The sequence below is a fragment of the Pinus tabuliformis genome, chromosome 4_2, assembly GCF_031772625.1.
Source record: "Pinus tabuliformis cultivar Carrire ecotype Pingquan chromosome 4_2, CPIR1, whole genome shotgun sequence".
In the NCBI taxonomy this organism is placed as follows: domain Eukaryota; kingdom Viridiplantae; phylum Streptophyta; class Pinopsida; order Pinales; family Pinaceae; genus Pinus; species Pinus tabuliformis.
The window spans coordinates 126,253,159-126,274,427 of record NC_142304.1 but is presented as its reverse complement, the minus strand read 5'-3'; the positions used below and the strand labels follow the sequence as shown (position 1 = coordinate 126,274,427).

Here is a 21,269-nt window from a genome sequence, read left to right as displayed (position 1 = left end):
ACTTCGATACCACCTCATCACATCGTAAAGCATTTCATTCGACATTGGCATTTTTCCGACTTCATGCTTTAGGGGGTAGCTGTTACAGATCCATTTGGGCACATCAATCCCATCATCTAGATCAGTTTTTTAGAGATCATCAAACCCTAATTTCAGTTTCTACATTCCCTAAACAAGTCGCCCCTTTGAATGCCTCCTTCCCAGACAGTTTCATGACTTGAAGACATCCAGAAATGGCCTCTAAAGGGACCAACGTGGGTAGGCCCATGTAAGGGTGCGCTGCAGAGCAGTTAAGTCCATGCCAGGGTGCTCTGTAGAGCACTTAGGCTTCCTTTCACCTGTGTTGGGCACGTTTGAGTGAAATTCACATAGGGTTTTGGGAATATTCTTATCTTTTGGAGTCATTTAGAAGGTTCCCTCACTTATCAACTCCTATGAGCTCGAAAATGGATGAGGAATGAGTTAAGATGCATCCTATCCTCTCATCCCTTCCTCCATGGAACTAATTCTAAGTACGGAAGGCCATTCAATGCCACCATTTATGACAAAACCTCCTTCATCTCCCTATAAATTGACCACTCATCTAAGTGATAAGGGGCTGGATTATGTTGAATTGTAAGGAGATAATGTTGCTATGATATTTAGCTTTGAAGCAAGTATTGTAATGCTACAAGTTTGTCATGCTTTTGATGTGATGTGGATGGGATCCAAGCTAGAGGAATGGCTTTGAATCAGACACAAATGATTATAATTCCTTCTTCTATTCAATAAAGTGTTTGAACCTTTCTCCCATATATTTGTATTGTTTTATAATGCTTATATGTGTGAAATGTATCTAATTTCATTCACTTATATTCAATAGATCTTTTGCTTTGATCGATTATTTGTTTTCTATTGTGTTTACAGGTACTTTTGTAGTTCATTTCATCCTCTTATGGCCAAAATGAGACGTTTGACCTCAACCTTTAAGTTGATTTCTAAGGAACTAACTTCAAGATTTGTTGAAATTCATCTCTGTTACAAATTTGGTGGATGGATTTATGTTATATCCATTTGAAATAATGAGGGTGGGTGTATGGCGTGTTTATTATTCCTATCTATTTTTTAATGGAATTACACATAAGAGAAAAATTTCCCTTGGATTGTTAAACTTTTTCTTGATGTTTATGTGGCTAACTTCTTTGGAGCATTCAAGTCCTATGTGGCTAGTGGATTTCATCATAAGATGCACACAAAGAGGGATTTCATCATGTTAACATAGATAAGGCCCATGTTAATCCATGTTATATTCATTGAGAGAGGAGGTTCATCCCTTTAAGTGCATTGTATTAATTGCCTTACTGTCAGTTTTAAGGTGCAAGGTTCATAACAATTAGTATCATAATATATGAACCTAGGTTTTTCTACCTTAAACAAGTCATCATGGAATTTTCACTATAATATTTTTCTGAGAATATTTAGAATGTAATATTTTGAGAATATTTATGAGATATCTCAAAGTACATATGATCAAAATTTTAGATTCTATTGCAATATACATTTAGAGACATGTCATATTGAACCTATGATTTGTGAATGGTATTGAAATTAATTTGAAATGAGTGATCTTGGAATTTTTGCAATAAATTTTTTTATGAAAATTTTAAGATATTGAGGAGCATTTTTGGATATATTGTAAAAATGTTAGATTATTCTTTGCTACATATTTGGATATATATCCTATAGAATTTAGAGTTTATGAATAGTCCTGCAATCTGTTTCAAATGAGGGATGTTGGAATTTTCTTTATATCTTTATCCCATAGAAGTTTAAAATTATGAAATTGTTGTGGTGTTGCCCCAAAGGTCACATAGTGAGGCGGGGCGGGGGGGAGGGGGGGGAATCAGTGTACTGAGATCAATTTTACCATTTCACAACTTTTGATAATCACACAACCATATAGCACTGCACTATAAGCATTGTATCATCAACTATGACATAGCACCATCATATTAGTAACATGTCAAGAAGTCATGAACAAATCAAGAAGCCATAACATCACAAAGAGGTAAAAGTTTCTTGGTGGGAACCCATATGGGAGAAAACCACCAATATTATTCTTCTTATATATGCTTCAATTCATTACATAAATTTGTAGGCTTCAACCTATTGGAGGCAACTACTAAGAAATGCAAGTTGCCACTTGCGGTAGGCTGCAACCTAATTGAGGAGTCAACCTCAAAAGATGCAAGAAACTACTCACTATAGGCTACAACCTAATGGAGGCTCCAACCTCAAGAATGAGTAGGCTCCAACTTTCTTTGGGATCCAACCTCAAGAATGAGTAGGCACCAACTTTCTTTTGGCTCCAACCTCAATAATGAGTAAGCTACAACCTTCTCTAGGCTCCAACCTGATTGAATCTCCAACCTCAGTGGAGGCATCATCCTTCTTCTTCAAATTCCATGTGGAACTCTATTTCATATAATTTTCAAACTAGATCCACTACCATTATATAACACTAAATCTAAATATAAAGGGACTGCAATCACAACCTCCAAGCTTTGTCATTGTTAAGCCACACAATCTGTAATCACTACAGTGTCACACAACCTCAAACCGTTATACTAAATTCATTGTCACATAATTTATATCAATCATTGTTTCTAGATGTCATAATACTTTCAATTCTTTGCTTCAATCAGATCATTGATATGGTCATTTAAACCCCTTCATAGAACCTGTTTACATCATGTATCCAAGACAACTACAACATGCCCATAGACTCCAAAAAACACAAGATATTATGGTCATCAAATAAGTATAAAAAAGCATCATATCCCTCTAGTTACATTCATTAGTAAGCCTTGATAATCTATCTTCTTCCTAAACTCAACTTGGAGAAATAATGCTCCCAAAAACCCAAATTAACTATATAAAACTATATATTAAATTAACTGTGTGACATTTTATCCCTTTCTGGGTGAATTCGAAAGAATGGAAAAACTATTGTGGTAGTGGTACAATTTGTACACTTCCATTGGGATATTCATTTGACAAAATGGCACTAAAAGTTTAAGAATCAAATTATAAAATGACATATCACCTCACAGTGGTTGAACCTATTATCACTGAAAATTCTGTTGCCAAAATTGCTCAGACTAGCTTAAGGACAAAGTGTTTTCGCAGCGCATAAATCCTTTAGCAGTTTCGCAGCGCAACCTGTTTTAGTGATTTCGTAGCGTGCTACGAAATTGGGGATTTGTTCGAATCCATAGCAACTGTCATGCAAAATAGCTCTGGGGTGGATGCATTTTACAGGTGGCATGTTCTCAAGCTCCTGCGTGTATGCTTGTCATCAGTTCTGAATCTGAAGGGAAAAGTCTGAAGTGTTGCAGCCGCAAAACAACCTAATCCCCAAAGGTGCAGATATAACAAGATACAGGGACTACTTTAAGGATCTTGGTAAGAATGAAAGGGTTGAAGTGATTGCACTACCGAGTTCCTTAGTGCAGCGTTCTGTTTTTCAATGCAAAGTGATGTACCTTGAACAGGTACTTGAACTTCTTAAAAAGAATCCTGAATGTCTATCAGATTTGGAATCATCTAAAGAAGGCCGTGATGAAGCTGATATAAATGATGAAGTGCACTACCTGATTCGAGATCTGGTGATGCATATGCATGAACAGGAGCAAGACCTAAAGAATAGCATTTTGGTTTTCCTACCAACATATCGGTCCCTGGAGCAGCAGTGGCTGCTTGTAAGACATTCTAGGATGTGTTTCAAGGTCCACGTTCTTCACAGTAGCATTGATATTGAACAAGCAACAAGAGCTATGCAAATTTGCCATTCTTATAGAAAGGTAATACTTGCAACAAATATTGCAGAATCTTCTGTGACCATACCTGGGCTATCTTACGTTATTGATTCATGCTGCTCATTAGACATATTTTGGAATGACGACAACAAAAGACATGTGCCACATCTGGTTTGGGTGTCAAAATCTCAGGCAGATCAACGCAAAGGAAGGACAAGCCGTACATGTGATGGTCAGGTTTTCCAATTGGTTTCACGGCATTTGTTTAATAGTTTTGATAAATATGAAAAGCCAGCGATGCAAAAGCTGTCATTGAGAAAGCAGGTTCTCACGATTAGCTGTGCTGCATCAAAAGCCATGAATGACCCCAAAGTTCTATTTCAGAGGGCCCTTGACCCACCGAATTTGAAAACTATTCAAGATGCACTAGATTTGTTGGTTTCTTTAGATGCTCTGAAGGCACCATCTCATCATAGGGGAAAGTATGAACCAACATTATATGACAATTTGCTTGAGAGTCTCCCCCTTTCTTTGGAGGCATCAATGCTTGTCATTAAGTTTGGTCAGTGTGGGTTTCTTAGAGAGGGTGAAATAATTGGTTCATTGATGGATGCACGACCAATGCCTATCATACAGCCATTTGGGCAGCAATCTTTGTTCAATAAATATGTGGACAGCTATTACAATGATGCTAATGGATCTGTTGGTTCTTCATATCATACAAAGACACTTATGGCAAATTTTTGTGCAATTCTGTTTTGGCAACGGATTTTGAAGGACAAGCATCGATTGCAACGACTCATTCAAGTGGCTGGCGATGAGATCTTCACAACTCAGACACATGATTTTGCTTCAATTGCTCTTAGGCTTGAGCAGGAGTGGTCTTCTTTCCACCATTTGGTGCCGTCATCACTTCATGCTATTGCTGAGACATGCCCAAGTTTCTCTGCATTTTGGAAGGTCCACCATTGTATTACAATGATTATGATTTCAAGCACACATGCTTTCTCTCTCCAGGACAACTTGAAGCAAACTTGAGTTTTGCCGTTGGCACTGAACTAGCAGATGATATTGTTACAGATGTTTGTATTCAGGCTTCATATGTTGACTCAGGGTCCTTGAACACTTCAAGTATAGGAAATGAGCTTGCAGGAATTATCAAAGAGATAAGAACCCAATGTACACAACAGAATCTTTCATATTCTGAAGGACAATATTTCCATGACCAACCAACAACTTCCACACCTGTCTGCAAGTTCTTTGCCAAGGGAATATGTAAAAGGGGAAATAGCTGTTTTTTCTCACATACTGATCATGCTAAACAAGAGCTTGTGACAGTTGGAAAATGGAGAGCCACCCAATATTCAGAGGCTGTCAAGGCTGAACCACTTGTAGCTGGATCAAGGCAAATAAACACTGTTTTAGCAAAAACAGCAGTTTCGTAGCGCGCTACAAAACTGCTGTAGGTGTTGTTTTATGATGAAGACAAACAGTTTGATGGTAAGATCAGCAAATTTTTGAAGGAAACGCCTAAGGGACATTTAGGAGACCACATGAGGCTAGCATAGCCATTCAGATAATGACAAGTGTACCCTTTTGAAAAGGTGAAATATTTTGTCTTAAGTTAAATCTTTGATAAAGGTACTTTATTACCGGTTGTTAGGGTTTGGAAAGAGGTGAATACGTAGAGTTTTGGCTTGCACACCTGTTCAATCAACGAAGCTTCCAGCACATTTGGGAATATGGTGATGTTCATCATCTTTGGGGTATTAAAAAGAGCTGGAGACATGTTGCTTGAATTCTGAGGAGTGGTGGAAGACAAGGACCGGGAAAACAGGGGTTCTATCCTAATATTATTGAACCATCAACGCATCCAGCATCCAATGCTAACCTGGAACATTGAATCCTCATCTCATGCTATCACAGCCGCCTCCAGAAAGAGAGCAAATGTCAAAGAATGAATTTTATTGTAATTAAAGCCATCAAAGCTACCGCTGTAGTAATCCACTTGGCAGAGAATGAATCTTGATTGTAATAAATGCTATGTCCAGCATGATGCAGAATTAGAATCTTATTTGTTTTAGGTTTCTAGAGCTGTTAATTAGTAGTAAGTGGCTTTTGTTAGTTAGTTTAAAGGTGAATAGGTGTCATTAGAAAAGGACTTCGAGTTCCCCTCAGATGAAGGGGAGTCAGGTAGAAGAACTTTATAAATAGCTGAAACAGAGATAGAGAGAGGGTTGGATGTTTTTGGAGAAGACTTTTTTGGTTTATGTATAGCAGATTTCAGTAATGCAAATGACTGTTGTTTCTTCTCAGGATTCACAATAGATCTTATTGTTCAAATATATGATGGTTTATTCTCTTTAATGTTCTTTTACAGTTTGGTTAATGCATAATCACTCAGAACTCATGAATCATGCTCTGACTTCCTGTATGCCTAGGAAAACTGTGTTTCATGTAAGTTATGTTTGAACATTAGATGTAAAGTGCCCTGATTTCTATGAAAGGATAGTGTTATTGTTTACTGAGATATTAGTGACTCCATAAGCCCAATGGGAAGCAATTCTGTCCAGCCAGTACATTTTTCATGTGTCTTGTAAGAGTTAGCCATCTTGTTCAATATCAATAACCTATGAGAGAGCCCTCTCAGACTAAGGAGGCTAAGCCTTAGTTAAAAGCCTGGTTTGAAACAGTTACACAGAGTCTTGCTGATTAGCAGCCTTCAGTACCTGATTTTGTGATAACAGAACCTATGACCTCTTATATATAGGGTGCACACCTTACAAACTTAGTTTCCCATTGTCACCTATAATACCATGCCACATGACTCATTTTATTTTAACAATACATTCTTCAAACTGGCCAAGGCCATTCAATAAACCATGGGATTCCACATAAATTCACATGGCTTATACATTTTTCTCATATGTATAACACCATGTTTATTCATGCCTCCATATCTCAAACGAATTTGGTTATTAACATACTTCTGGGCTCTGAGATCAAAATACTTGGTTATTAACAGACCTATGGGCTTGAACAAACTTTCAGGATCAAATGACGTCGAAGATCTCTAGTGCTCAAATGACTTGGCAAACCTCTGTGCCCAAATGACTTGGTTGTTAATAAACCTCTAGGCTCAAACCAGCTTGGCAGAACTTTGTGTTAATTTTTCATACATCTATATTGTTCTTTTCTTTGATAATTGAATTTCTTCATTAACACATTAAGTTCATCGCATAACATCATAACGCTATGCAAATTTACATCATTATTCATCATCATATGTGACTATGTAGAAAGAATAATATCATCATCATCAATATAACAGAACATAAAGGAACAATGGAAGAAAAGCATTCACACATAGGGACACAAGGATTGGTTAGAGACCAAGGAAAAACCAACTGTGGGGAAAACCCTTGCAAATTATTCTTCTTAGATTTCCATCAAATAATTTAACAAAATAAAGTATAATGATCCATATATTTGTCTATGCAACTAACCATCAAAACTACTACAACATCCAAGAAATGAACCCAACAATATATATAACCAAAATATGATTCTGAAGTTTGTACTGAACTGTCACTATTTGTAGTCAACTTCCGAACCATGCAGTCACTCAAAAAAATCTCCGGAAGGTTGATATTTCATATTTTAGGTCTCAGTTGCATGGAGGAGGTGAAATACGAGTAACTAACACTTACAAAGTCACTCCCTTAATCGTGACATGTGAGCGACTAGGGTCAGATCTAGACTGTAGAAACCCTAAACCTCAAATCACATGGATGGAGAGTTTTTTGTGCAAATAGAAGGCTCCAGTCACATGGACGAGATTTTGTATGTGTGACTATCGTCGAATCCTTCATGTGTTGTGCTTATGACTGAGGCAAAAAACCCTAAATTAGAGATGCAAGCTTCAGACCCTGCAATTCCATCTCAGAGCGAACCTATTCCTTCGCTGAAGAGCCACAGACCTGTGTGAACCAAAAACCAAAATAGAAGATTAACTCATCATTATGTCTAAATGAGGTAGAGGTCCCTTGTATTTATAGCCTTCCAAGGTGGTCCACTTTTCTTTAGGGCCGACCTTATCAAATATGCACATGTGGTATTTTCGTCATAATCACACTTTCCCTTATCTGATTTGAGTGATCTTTAGGTTGATTTTGTTCCTATCGAAAAGTGGAATGCAATGAAATAATTATCTCCATTAGGTGTGCTATCCAAAGTGGAATTTGACCGTAGTTGCATATTTTTAACTCTCCCTCTCAACTAGGGAGAATTCCACCTGTCAATATCTGACCATCGACTAATGTGTCATCTTTTCATCATATCCTATCTAGTCTAAAGTATCTCATCCTCTCGTATCATCACTTATAATCTCAATTAATATATTGCTTATTATTGCTTATTCTTTCTTATCTCTTGATTTTCCCTTCTTATAAGTTGAATATTCTCAGATCTAAAATAAGAATTTTTTTCACATCAGAGGGGAACCCAATCTATCACCCTTTGTCCATCGAGCTACTAACCAAAATCTCTACTAGCGGGCTACTACTCGAGGATATAGGTTGGGAGCTAAATCTGCGATTTGTATCATCATTGTAGAGTATACCATCAGGGAGAATGTCTCAACCTGGAACCACATAAAGGAGCACATCTTGATCCATAATCTCATGTTGAAGCTACTACTACAACCCCATATCGAGCAATATGTGACGTAGGGGAGCTAATAATCAACCCATCCTATTGCCTATTGATCATCTCAGTAATGACCCTCAAAATTCATGTGGTAGAACACTTGGATCATAATCTGAGCTTGGACAAGATACCCGACTTACCAAGAGGTAAGGATCACACCCTTCCAAGCCTCCTCAACCCATTGGCCATACTGGGAGGGACAATCCCAACAAGCCCAACTTGTGGGTATGATGCCAACTGAGGTATACTCTGCAAAGACCAAGATAAGGGAGCAACATCTTTGACCCTGTGAAGATAGGGAAGCAACATCTCCAACCCTATGGGTAACAGATAGGGGTGATAACCTATTTTTTAGAGTTCCCTCAACCCCAGGAGCCATCTATCTCAATTCCACACCCTAGGAGATCAGACAGGGAGGAAGAAGTGGCTTAGTGTGCTTGATCGGGGATGCTCTCATCATACTCATATCTGGTATCATCTTGATCATCATGTAGCAATAGCAGTAGTTTTCTATTCATGTAGGACATCAAATCAAATATCATATTAGAACATAAACAATCATAAATATATCACAAAACGATATCATATTCATCCTCCCTCTCAAGGAGGTTCCAACCAAAAGTCTATGCTTGTCTCGTACAATAGCATTGTCTCAATATATCAAGGTATCCCAATCCAAGCTATATGTGGGATTCTCTTCCAATCATAATTTATCCATGTCATATCTAGATCCTGCTCAGACGACTCTCTAAGGAGCTTCTTCATCCTGCATCACAACTATCCATGCTAGCAACATCATATTAAACCTCGGTCGTGTTACATACCTCTTACCCAAGAAATCATGGTAGATATCATACTAAGGTAGCATCCAAATGTGCTCATATCATCAATAACGATCCTAATAATCATCAGTACATCCAAGTAGTCACATATCATAGGAGGAATGTCTCAAAAATTGATCATCCAATGCAAATATATTGAATGATGCTCGGTGGAAACTCTATGTATATGAAGTGGCTCAATCATGAATTCAGTTAGGTTTTATGCACATCATGTATATATATGGACGAATGTTCAAAATAGAACATCAATTCTTCAATCAACTATCACTTTCCAATTCAAGTTCAACAATATCTCTTCACGAATTCTTGATATTCAATTGGAGTGTCCAAGGATTGGCATTTCCACCTTCCAATACTACTTTAATAGCTTCACAATATATATTTTATTTTCCCAACTTGAGAAATCAATTCATCATGCCATGGTTCATTATTTCGAGCTTCAGAAACCATCTCCTCTTACTAACATCATCATAGGCTCATTACTTTCCAATAGTAAACCATCAACATATAAAACCAAATTCAAAATCAAAGTCATACCTTAGATCACTTCTAAAGTGGAGGTTTGGATCAACACATCTTCTTGGCTTCCTAGATAATTGTCAATGTAGACATATCTGGATCAGAAATCTAGCTTCATTCAAAGCTCTCTGAAAGCATAACACATTTCCAAACTAATATGCTCAGCCTCACATAAATCAATATTGTACAATCAAATCAACTAAGACAACTCATCAAGTTTTAGATGTCATATATGAACCAATATCAAAATCATCACAATATCATGTAGAAAATTTGTGATAGGTTAACCGGATAATGCAATATAAATCAAAGCAGAATACTATAACCTACTTCTACTATCAATTTGTGGAAGCTTAAAGATCGTGTTGAACAATATAACCAGAAGAAGAAGAATCAATGGCACAATACACATGAAAATACTTTGGGGAAAGTCTTAGATAAAAACCCCACACTATTGTATTATCATTCATGGTGGAAATACATAGGAATTATACAAAGCCCTACCTCTCACAGCTAGCCAACTCTCAGTACAATTCTCACAGATGCTCACAGACAATCTTGGATTCTCTATATCCTTCCTCTCTACCCTCCAAGCTCCTATTTCCTTGTGATGTTCCTTGTGGATGGTTAGCCTATTACCAAGTGGAAAAACAAGCCTTCAAAACTGTGCAATCCTCCAGGATGAATCCTTGACTGCATGCATGAGTTTCTCCATGAGAAAACACATGCAACTGCTAGTACACTGTCCTTGAACATTAATCTCAACTGGGTCTTTCTCAGAATAGACATGCATGAGTTTCTAATGAGGGAATAATCAGTTAACTGGAGTAGCACTAGTTGAGTGCATTATGCATCAACTGACTGTTAACTCACTATTAGTTCCTCAAATAGTTTGGAACTAATTTAACTAGACTTAACTCAGTAAACTGAGTTAACTAATTAAAACTCAAATATAACTCAATCTTATATCCTTAATTTAAGGGATAACTCTTGCATGACTTCAAAAAGACTTCTAACTTCAATTTCTACAACTAATTAATTTAAAATAAATTAATTAATTAATTCCAAGTAGATGTTAAGACTAAATTCGATTTTAATTCACAATTTAATTCAAGGACAAATTAAATTGGAATATTCTTGTTTCCATATTTCAACACTCCCTCTCAACAAGAAAGGGATTATCTGCCACCCCAATCCTGTCTCTATGGAACTCGAATTTACACTTTGACAATGCCTTTGTCAAAGTGTCAGCATCTTGCTCCTCTGTCGAAATATACTGCAGCAACATGATCCTCCTTGCTACACAGTCTTTGAGATGATGATACCGGATGTTGATGTGCTTGGACCTACCATGAAATACTGGATTCTTAGAGAGTTTGATACAACTCTAATTATCACAATAGATGACAATTGGATCCATCCTTTGATCAAACAAACCAACTAGGATTTTCCGCATCCAGATGGCCTCACATGCTGCCTGACTTGTAGCCATGTATTTTTCCTCTGCCAAGCTGAGTGTAACTGACATATGTTTCCTACTGTACCAAGAAACTTCCATTGACCCAAGGTTGAAAATCCCTCCTGATGTGTTCTTCTGATCTGATGGACTCCCTGCCTAATCTGCATCAGTGAAGCCCTATAGCTTCACTCTCTTTTCCCGTCTGTACCATAATCCATACTAAGATGTGCCTCTGAGGTATCTTAATACATGCTTTGTTGCCTTCCAAAACATCTTGGTAGGATGAACCATCTCTTAACTCATTTGGTTCATTGCATAGCACAAATTTGATCGTGTGTTCATTAAGTACATCAGTGAATCCACAAGCTACCTGTACACAATAGCCTCTACCACTTCTCTTGAAGTAGCAACCTCCTTCCTCTAGTTACCTGCTAGAGGAGTCTGCATGGGTTTGCACCTCTCCATGTGGAATATCCTAAGTATCTCATTGGCATACTTGCCATAAGACATAAACAACTCCCCATCCTTCTACCACACTTCCATATGAAGGAGGTAATGCATGAGACCCATGTCTTTCATCTCAATTTCTCTTGCAAGGACCTCCATGCAAGACACGATCAACTAATCATCACCATTCAATATGATATCATCAACATAAAGTACGATGATGATCAACAACTTACCTTTCACCACGATGTGGTACACGTTCACATCCACTTCACTCTTTGTGAAGCCCAACCTAGTGAAGTAGTTGTCTATCCTAGTGTACCAAGCACGAGGTTCTTGCTTCAGCCCGTACAACACTTTCTTGAGTCGGCACACATGTGGCTCATGATCAAAGGCCTCAAAACCTTCCAGCTGCTCTATGTACACCTCTTCCTCAATCTGGCCATTGAGGAATGCAGTCTTCACATCCATCTGATGGATCTTCTAACCCATCTATGCTGATAGTGCCAACATAGATCTGATAGATGAGTACCTTGTGACAGGAGAAAAAGTCTCATCATAGTCAATCCCCTCAACTTGTGAAAAGCCACGGGCAACAAATCTTGCCTTATGCTTCTCCACACTACCATCAACAGCTTGCTTTACCTTGTAAATCCAACAGGAACTGACAACTGACTTGTTCTCTGGTCTCGGAACCACATCCCAAACACTGTTATGAACTATGGAGTCATACTTCTCCACCATAGCATCAGCCCAAATCGACTGCTGCACTGCTTCCTCAAGGGCAGATGCTTTGTCTCAACACATTCCCTAGCAAGGACCATGTATCCAGTGTACCTCTCAAGTGACCTCCTCTGTCCATGCTGAGAAGGTGGTGCTCCCACATTCTCTCTCGCATCCTCCAACAATCTGTCAGCTTCTCTTGTGTGCTTTCGTCCATATCTGGAAGACTCTGCTTGAGTGGATGTCTCCACTCCTGGAACCTCTACATGTAGTTTCTCTGCATCATCCTGAGGCTCCTCCTCCTTAGGAACCAACAGTTCCTCCATAAGCTATAGTTGGAGCTCCCTCTTAAGGGAAACTCACATGGCCTTCTGCTCATCAAACTTGAGATCTCGGCGAACCACTGTCCTTCGACTGGTAGGCAAGTACACCTGATAGTTGTGAGGTGTATTAGTGTACCCCACAAATATCCCCAACTCTGCTATCGGCTCACGCTTCTTCCGTGCATCCTTTGTCACATGGCAATATACCGATGAGCCAAAGATCTTGAAGTGACCTGTTAGTTTCAGTCTTTCCAGCCTTCCTCTAGTGATCAAATGTGCTCTTACAAAGTGATTTTGAAGTGTCAAGGTCAAATTTTGTCATTTCAGTGAGTCTTCAAGCAAAATTTGGTCACTAGGCATTAGGTCTAGGGTTTGCTTTCACTCCTTCTAAAGTTGTCCAAATGGCGGTCCATGTCATCATTCAGATGAGTCTATCATCATTCATAGGGTTGTCATTATCATCTCAGTGTCTAATGAGTCATTGTACACCTTGTTCATGCTTCAGTTGTGCCTTGGCAAGGTCATTTCCCTCTCCTAGGGTTTTGAAAGCCAATTTCTCTTGGACGGTCAAGTCATCGGCAAAACTTGTATCCAGATGTTCATACACCTTCCCCTATCCTTAAAGTACCTTACCAAATTCTTCCCATCCCTTAGATCCGCCAAATTCCTCATTTTTGCACAAACCCTAGTTTCTAGCTACAACCTGGCAATTTTCTAGGTTTGGCCTGTGTTTTGCCCTTTTGGACCCCTTCCCCTCACTCAATCTCTGAGTTTCCACTTTCCCTTGCTTCCTAACATCCCTCCCCACTCCCAAAAATTTCCCCAAGAATTTAGAATCCCCTTATCCCCTTCATTTCGCTTCATTTCGGCAAAATCCCTTGTTCCACACATCGGGATAAGTTTCACTCAAAAGCTGTTTCAGAGCAATAAAAAATGAATTTTGGAAAACTGAGAGAGGTTTTTTTCCATAACATGCCAAGGAAGAAAAACCTCCTTCACTTTTTACACAGGTGTCATGGTTTTAGAGAAATGTCAAAATTACAATCGCTGGATCCAAGGAGGTTGGCCAAGGCACTAAAACGACGGAAAAGGCCCGATCCACTCAAAATTTTGGTCAAAGCCTCTTTGAATGAGCATGGTACTTGATTGGGGACTCCCGGCCCAAATTTCAAGAAATTTGGAGAAAATTTTGTCATTTGTGAATTTTTTGTGCCATTTACAGGTTTTCTCCATTAACGGGTCTCACCCCCCGCCCGACCCTTCATCCTGGCAACTCCATTTTGCAAAAACTCAGCATTTCTAGATTTTTCATGCAAAGTTACACATGCTCATGGATGGACTTAAGATTTGGTGAAGTTTTGGGCCTCCAGAAAGTCAAAAAACTAGCAAAAAATGACTTTCTGCCACTTTTTTGAATTGCAGAAAGCAGTCTTGGGAGATTTGATTTTTGACAGGGCAAATGAACTCCAAATTCAAAAATTCCAGTTGGGTTGGAAAGTAGACTCACATAACTTTCTAACAAGCCTACCCTTTCCCAATTTGGACACCTGAAAGTGCCCCAAAAGAGGCTCCAAAGGCGCACGACCCGTCAAGCAGAAGCGCGCGACCCGTCAGGCAGATTTTTCCAAAATGCACTGTACAGCTCAGAAAAACGCAGTTTGACTCAGTTTGACTTTTTGGGGTGGATTATTATCCTCTTTGATGTAATTAATGTACTTTTATGACACTTTTACTCTTATGTACCTCTTCTATAAGATTCATTCATGAAAAAGGTGAAAATTAAATGAATGAATTGGTTTCCTAGCTTATAGAGGCAAGTTGTTTTGACTGCCTAGATTCTAGTGCTCAGTTTAGAATTGGTTGAAACAGCTCCTAGAAGGATGAGCTCGACCCCTAGAGGTAAGGAAAGGTGTTAGCTTGCCTATATTATGTATTTTCTTAGTCATTTTCAGGGGTTGGAAGGTTGGACTCTTGAGGGAGAAGCTATCATTGTATTATTCACTGTATCTCTGCAATTTTTGGCTAAGGAAGACCAGGGTTTTGCAGTCCTCTTTGGGATTCTTGTGGACTCATGTGTTGATGGTGTGTTTCTCAATGTACTTGTAAGCTTGTTATGTGATTCATTTTCTTTCTTTTACTTCTGCACATTAAACAAATGAAGTGTTAAAGTAAGAATTCATGCCTGCCATGCTCTGCTTTTAAGTTTGTTTAATTTCAATGTTTTCTACTGTCTAAAGAGAATTCAAAGTGATTGTTTGCTCTCTTTAGCTCTTCATCTTTCTTTCCTGACCATCCACCTCAGTTAAAGGCATCAACACTGTCTCCTACCTCGCCCCAAGGAACCCCCTGCAGAAACTGTGTTCAATCCCCGCACCCAAAATTGCCCTCTCCTCAATTTGCCACCAAAAACTCAAAAAACCCCAAATCAAACTCTTTGATCAGTTTACTAGCCTAATATCAGTGTTACCTTAATGGTCATCTCATCTATTGAAGATTTTACGAGTTAGACCAGAGAGAGCCTTCTCCTGCCCCGTAGGGCTAGCTACGAGGCTAAATGGTTTGATGTTGCCTTGAGGTTTACCTTTCTCAGCCTGAGGTGAAATTTCAAGTGCTAACCACTTAAGGGAAACTCACATGGCCTTTTGCTCATCAAACTTGAGAACTCGGCGAACCACTGTCCTTCGACTGGTAGGAAAGTACACCCGATAGTTGTGAGGTGTATTAGTGTACCCCACAAATATCCCCAACTCTGCTGTCGGCTCACGCTTCTTCCGTGCATCCTTTGTCACATGGCAATATACCGATGAGCCAAAGATCTTGAAGTGACCCACATCTGGTCTCTTACCAAAGAAATCTTCCTCTGGTGTCTTCATCCCAAGTATGTGATGCAGGCTTCTATTCTACAAATAGACAACTGTGTTGCATGCCTCAGCCCACAAGTGAAGTGGTAGGCCTTGGTCATGCAACATTGCCTGTCCTGCCCCTACAATAGTTATGTTCTTCCTCTCGACCACCTGATTCTGCTGTGGGTTATGAGGTGCAGTCAACTCTCGTTTAATTCCTTCTGCTACACAGAAGTCCTTAAACTCTTGAGAGACATATTCTCCACCATTGTTGCTTCTCAAGGCCTTGATCTTCTTCCCTGACTCTTTCTCAACTAAAGCTTTGAACTCAAAAAATTTTGTGAAGGTTTGGTCCTTATTCTGCATGAAATAAATCCAGCATTTACGAGAATAGTCATCAATGAAAATCACATAATACCTTTGCTTCATTGTGGATTCCATCGAGAATGGTCTACACAAATCAGTATGAACTCACTCTAAGATAGCCTCTGCTCAACTGTCTCAATGATGAAAGGAAGACTTGGTGTACTTTCCCAAGGTACAACTTTTTCATGTGTCAACTTGCTCAATTTTACCTTTGGGAAGTCTTGTAGATATCTGCTGCATTATCTTCAAAGCCCCATGATGCAAATGGCCCAACCATCTGTGCTACAACTCGCTAATTTTTTGGCTTTGCACTAATTCTTCTTTCGTACTCAATGTTGCACAATCATCTACCTCTAGTTTATAGATATTCTTCACCCGAATCCCTATCCTCTTGGTCTGACCCGTGGCTATGTGTCTTAGGAATGCCTTTCCTTTACTAAAAACAACATCGTAGCCTTTGTCCTCCAACATTGTGACCGATACCAAGTTCTTCTTCAATCCAGGCACATATATCACATCTTTCAAGGTGAGAGGAGCTCCATCTCCCTCTAAAAAGCAATCGTTCCCACCCCTGAAACACTATACCTTTCGTCGTCACCCATCTCTATGTGCATCTTGAGGTATTTCTCCTCCAAGGCACTGAATATATTTTTATCACCAGTCATGTGGAGGAGGCTCCACTGTCAAGATACCAGACACAACCCATCATTGATGACACCATCCATGCAATGAGGTTAAAGTCCATTTCGAACTGAGAGGCTAATGCCTCACCTTCCGATCCTTCCGAGAATCCCTTCTTGGACTTCTTTGATGGGAAATTAGTCACATAATGTCCCATCTTGTGACAATTAAAGCATCTTACTTTAGACATGTCACCCTTCTTCCCTCCATGAAAAGAATTTAATTTGAAATGGGAAGCCTTCCCCTTCCCTTTCCTTGCCTTACTTGCTAAGCCCAAATTTTCTTCATCATCATTCTTGGATAAAGAACCATCTCGTGTGCTCCTCCTGATCTCCTCCTGCATAAGATCCGACCACAGTTGTTCCCAATCTGGCAATTTCTCCCTTCCATTCACAGAGTCCTGGTAGCTATTCCAACTCTTTGGAAGGCCAAGGAGAGCAAGGCTCACCATACCATCATCGGTAGTAATTATTCCCACACTGCCAATCTCATCTCTGCAGGTGATGAGCTTGTTCAGATATGTGGAAATAGTATCACCCTTCTCCATCTTGATTCTTCGAAGCTTATCCTTGAGCACCAATTTCCTCTAGTTGCTATTGTTCTGGTAGAGGTCCTTCAATGCCTTCCACATTGAAAATGGAGTATCCTTCCCATGGAGACTTGAGACAATATGGTCTCGAACTCCCTCAAGGATGATCTGTCTCACCTTCTCCACACACTTCTTCCACTCAGCCAACTCTTGTGCATTAGTTGAAGTTGGCTTTGGTATTTCTTGATAAATGAATTCCTTCAAGCCATTGTCTTCTAATACAGACTCCATTCTATCTTTCCATGCTATGTAATTTGAGCTACCTTCCAAGGCATACTCGAGTCTCAAGCCATAGAACACCATTGGCCAACCTTGAAGTATGATATGAATTTGATTTGCACCTACAACCCCAGACTTCAAATTTCGAATTCTCTTCTCAGTATACTATTCACAGCTTCGATACCATGTAGAAAATTTGTGATAGGTTAACTCGATAATGCAATATAAATCAAAGCACTATAACCTGCTTCTACTATCAATTTGTGGAAGCTTAAAGATTGAACTGAACAATATAACCAGAAGAAGAAGAATCGATGGCACAATACACATGAAAATACTTTGGGGAAAGTCTCAGATAAAAACCCCACACTATTATATTATCATACATGGTGGAAATACATAGAAATTATACAAAGCCTTAGCTCTCACAGCTAGCCAGCTCTTAGTACAATTCTCATAGATGCTCATAGAAAATCTTGGCTTCTCTCCAGCCTTCCTCTCTACCCTCCAAGCTCCTATTTCCTTGCGTTGTTCCTTGTGGATGGTTAGCATATTACCAAGTGGAAAAACAAGCCTTCAAAACTGCACAATCCTCAAGGATGAATCCTTGACTGCATGCATGAGTTTTCTCCATTAGAAAACACATGCAACTGATAGTACACTATCCTTGAACATTAATCTCAACTGGGTCTTTCTCAGAAAAGACATGCATGAGTTTCTGATGAGGGAATATTCAGTTAATTGGAGTAGCACTAGTTGAGTGCATTAATGCATCAACTGACTATTAACTCACTATTAGTTCCTCAAATAGTTTGGAACTAATTTAACTGGACTTAACTTAGTAAACTGAGTTAACTAATTACAACTCAAATATAACTCAATCTTATCTCCTTAATTTAAGGGATAACTCTTGCATGACTTCAGAAAGACTTCTAACTTCAATTTATCCAACTAATTAATTTAAAATAAATTAATTAATTATTTCCAAGTAGCTATCAAGACTAAATTCGATTTTAATTCACAATTTAATTCAAGGACAAATTAAATTGGAATATTCTTGTTTCCATATTTCAACATATCACAGTATTAGATTCTTTACACCAAGTGACAGGTAGATCTCTCATCAAGTCATGACTTCATATATTATCATGTCAACAAGTTGTAATAGGCAATATCAAACTAAACTTCATCAAGTCATCCTTATGATCATAATATAAATAATTTTTATTACTAGATGAAAATGCATACACCAAAAATAAGTCATGCAAGTTCCATCCATTTATCGTGAGGTTACTTCATACTGAATCACATATGTCAATACTTCAACCATTATGCTAAGAATAATGAGGCCAATACAAAACCATGATCAAACACCAATATTAGCCACTAAAGATCATTATGCCCATATAAGATTGTCATCAAGGAAAATTATTAGTCATCAAGTCAAATCATTAGTCATTAGGTCAAATTTGAATTTTTCTATCATAGTGAGATCTATAGTCCAATACATATCTCAACATCAAGTCAAAGTTATAAATCATTATCATACATCATGTCAAAAATTTTGAACACTTCTCATGTATATCAATCATCCAAATCTAGTCAGATGTTTGCAGCATAAACCTCAATGGTTAAATCATAACGACATATACATATCCCAGTCACCTGAAAAACAAAAGTTCAGTCAACATATTCACATTATAGAAAACATTTAAACTTTCCTACTTACAAATCTTTCTGTTGTCTTATCCACATCTGTAGGGCTGACATACATCAGGTGAACATCTGATTTCATGCACAAAACTTCATTTTTGTGTCCTTCAGGCATAGTCGCACCCATAGGATTTCCTTTGTGTGGTTGGGATATCATAGTCGCATCCTTTAATATGTTATGAGAGCGACTGTGGCTGCATCTTCCTAGAATAATCTTAGTGCCTTGGTCACACCCTTGATCTTGCTTCTATGTGGCTAGGAGGCTATAGTTGCACCTGTAGAATTTCTTCCATGTGACAGAGGCTTAAAGTAAGAGAAAACTATCTCACCTTAGATAAGAACTTTGTTGCAGATCAAAAATGTCAGATATTTGTCTATTCATTCCCATGACTCATACTTCAATAGAAAAGAGTATATAATGCAAATGAAAATAGGAGAAGGGATCTTATGGAGAGATTCTCCCTCTAAATGGAATCCAGTTAAGTCATATTCATTCATGCCATCAACCTATCTATAATGTTATCATGAATCAACAGATCTATTAAATCATAAAGTCAGACCATATCTCATATTCATCATGGTGACCTTATGTTATCATTGGCTACTTCATCATGACATCAATCTGTCATCAAGGGTTAGTGTTAAAGAACTAATAAGAGTATACATCAAGAATCATGATCACGTGCATTACTTCCTTGTCACTAACTCAATCCATTAAGTTAGGGCATTCAATTTTACCATATGCCATAATCACTACGCACATCAAAACATAACCATGGTCAACAAAATATCCTAAGTATCACTCTCATTGTTATCATCATGGATGCCATGTTTTTCACAAAAAAGTAGGGTCGATATACCATCCACTATAATAAAGGTGCTAACCTTCTTTATGGGATCAAGATATCCAAAATGATATATGTTAGCCGAACATCAAATCTACCACTATATCAAGGATCAACATTAAGTAGCCTCATAGAATAAAAAAGTCCATCACGTTCAAGAAGTAAGATTTTGTTCAATACCAAGTGCACCATTCCATCATAAGAACTATGAGCCCAAATCAATTTCATATGCATGCATGAACCATTTGAGAAGGATACATTTTCATCATACCTTAGGGCTTAACTTGCCTTCCATTAATACAAGTGAAACATAACATTGAAACAATATGCCATGCATACCTTGTAGTATTCAAACACCTGTGCATCTTTTCAATTGACATAGGCATATTGTAGCACTTTATCATCTTTTCATGAGGTGCCTCTTTACCTTTTCCATCTCTAGATTTTCTTTAGTGCATCTCAAATGATACTCAAGAATAATCCTCTTATGACATCTCATCAAGGAGGTTAGAAACATCCAAATACTCAAATATACATGCATGAAGTATAAGTAATGATCAAAACAATAATCAGATCTATAAGTCTAAACAAAAGTAAAGACATAAAGGAGCATCAATTTTGATGATGACATGAGTAACTGATGGATGAAAGTGATGGATGGTCTGTGCCCCATGAATAAGTCCTAAACATGAATACTCTTAGATAACAAAAATAAGTTCATGACATCACAAGGAAGGGTTCTTCAAGAAGATGGTTGTCCCATCATCTCCAACTAAGGAGCTGTTGTAGGTCCCTAATTAAGAGGGAGCATGGAAACAAATTTCTTACATGGAAGAAACTTGGAAGAAAAATTCCTAATCTAAGAGGGAGCTTAGGTACATTCCTTTCATAGGAATGAGTACATTCCTTTATTGGAATAGATATGGCCTCCCTAATTAAGAGGGAGAAATAGACACATCATTCTTGTCTTCACTTGGGAAGACAAAATGGAGGATTGGGTAAACATCTAGCATCTGATACTCTTTGAGGATGAGTTAGGGAATCCAAGATAAGAGTAGTTGTAGAGGAACGGTATTCTTTGAGGACTGGGAATCCAAGATAAGGATAGTCCTCATGGAACACACCCTGAGAACCCAAGTGGGGTATGTTTAGAGAGAGACAATGATGAGGGTGTTTATACATCATTGGCATGGAAA

General features: G+C 38.4%; 1 pseudogene; it reads left to right on the top strand.

Annotated features, from left to right (window-relative positions):
• Window positions 1-21,269, top strand: part of LOC149168570 (DExH-box ATP-dependent RNA helicase DExH8-like) — a 149,055-nt pseudogene that overhangs the window by 62,086 nt on the left and 65,700 nt on the right.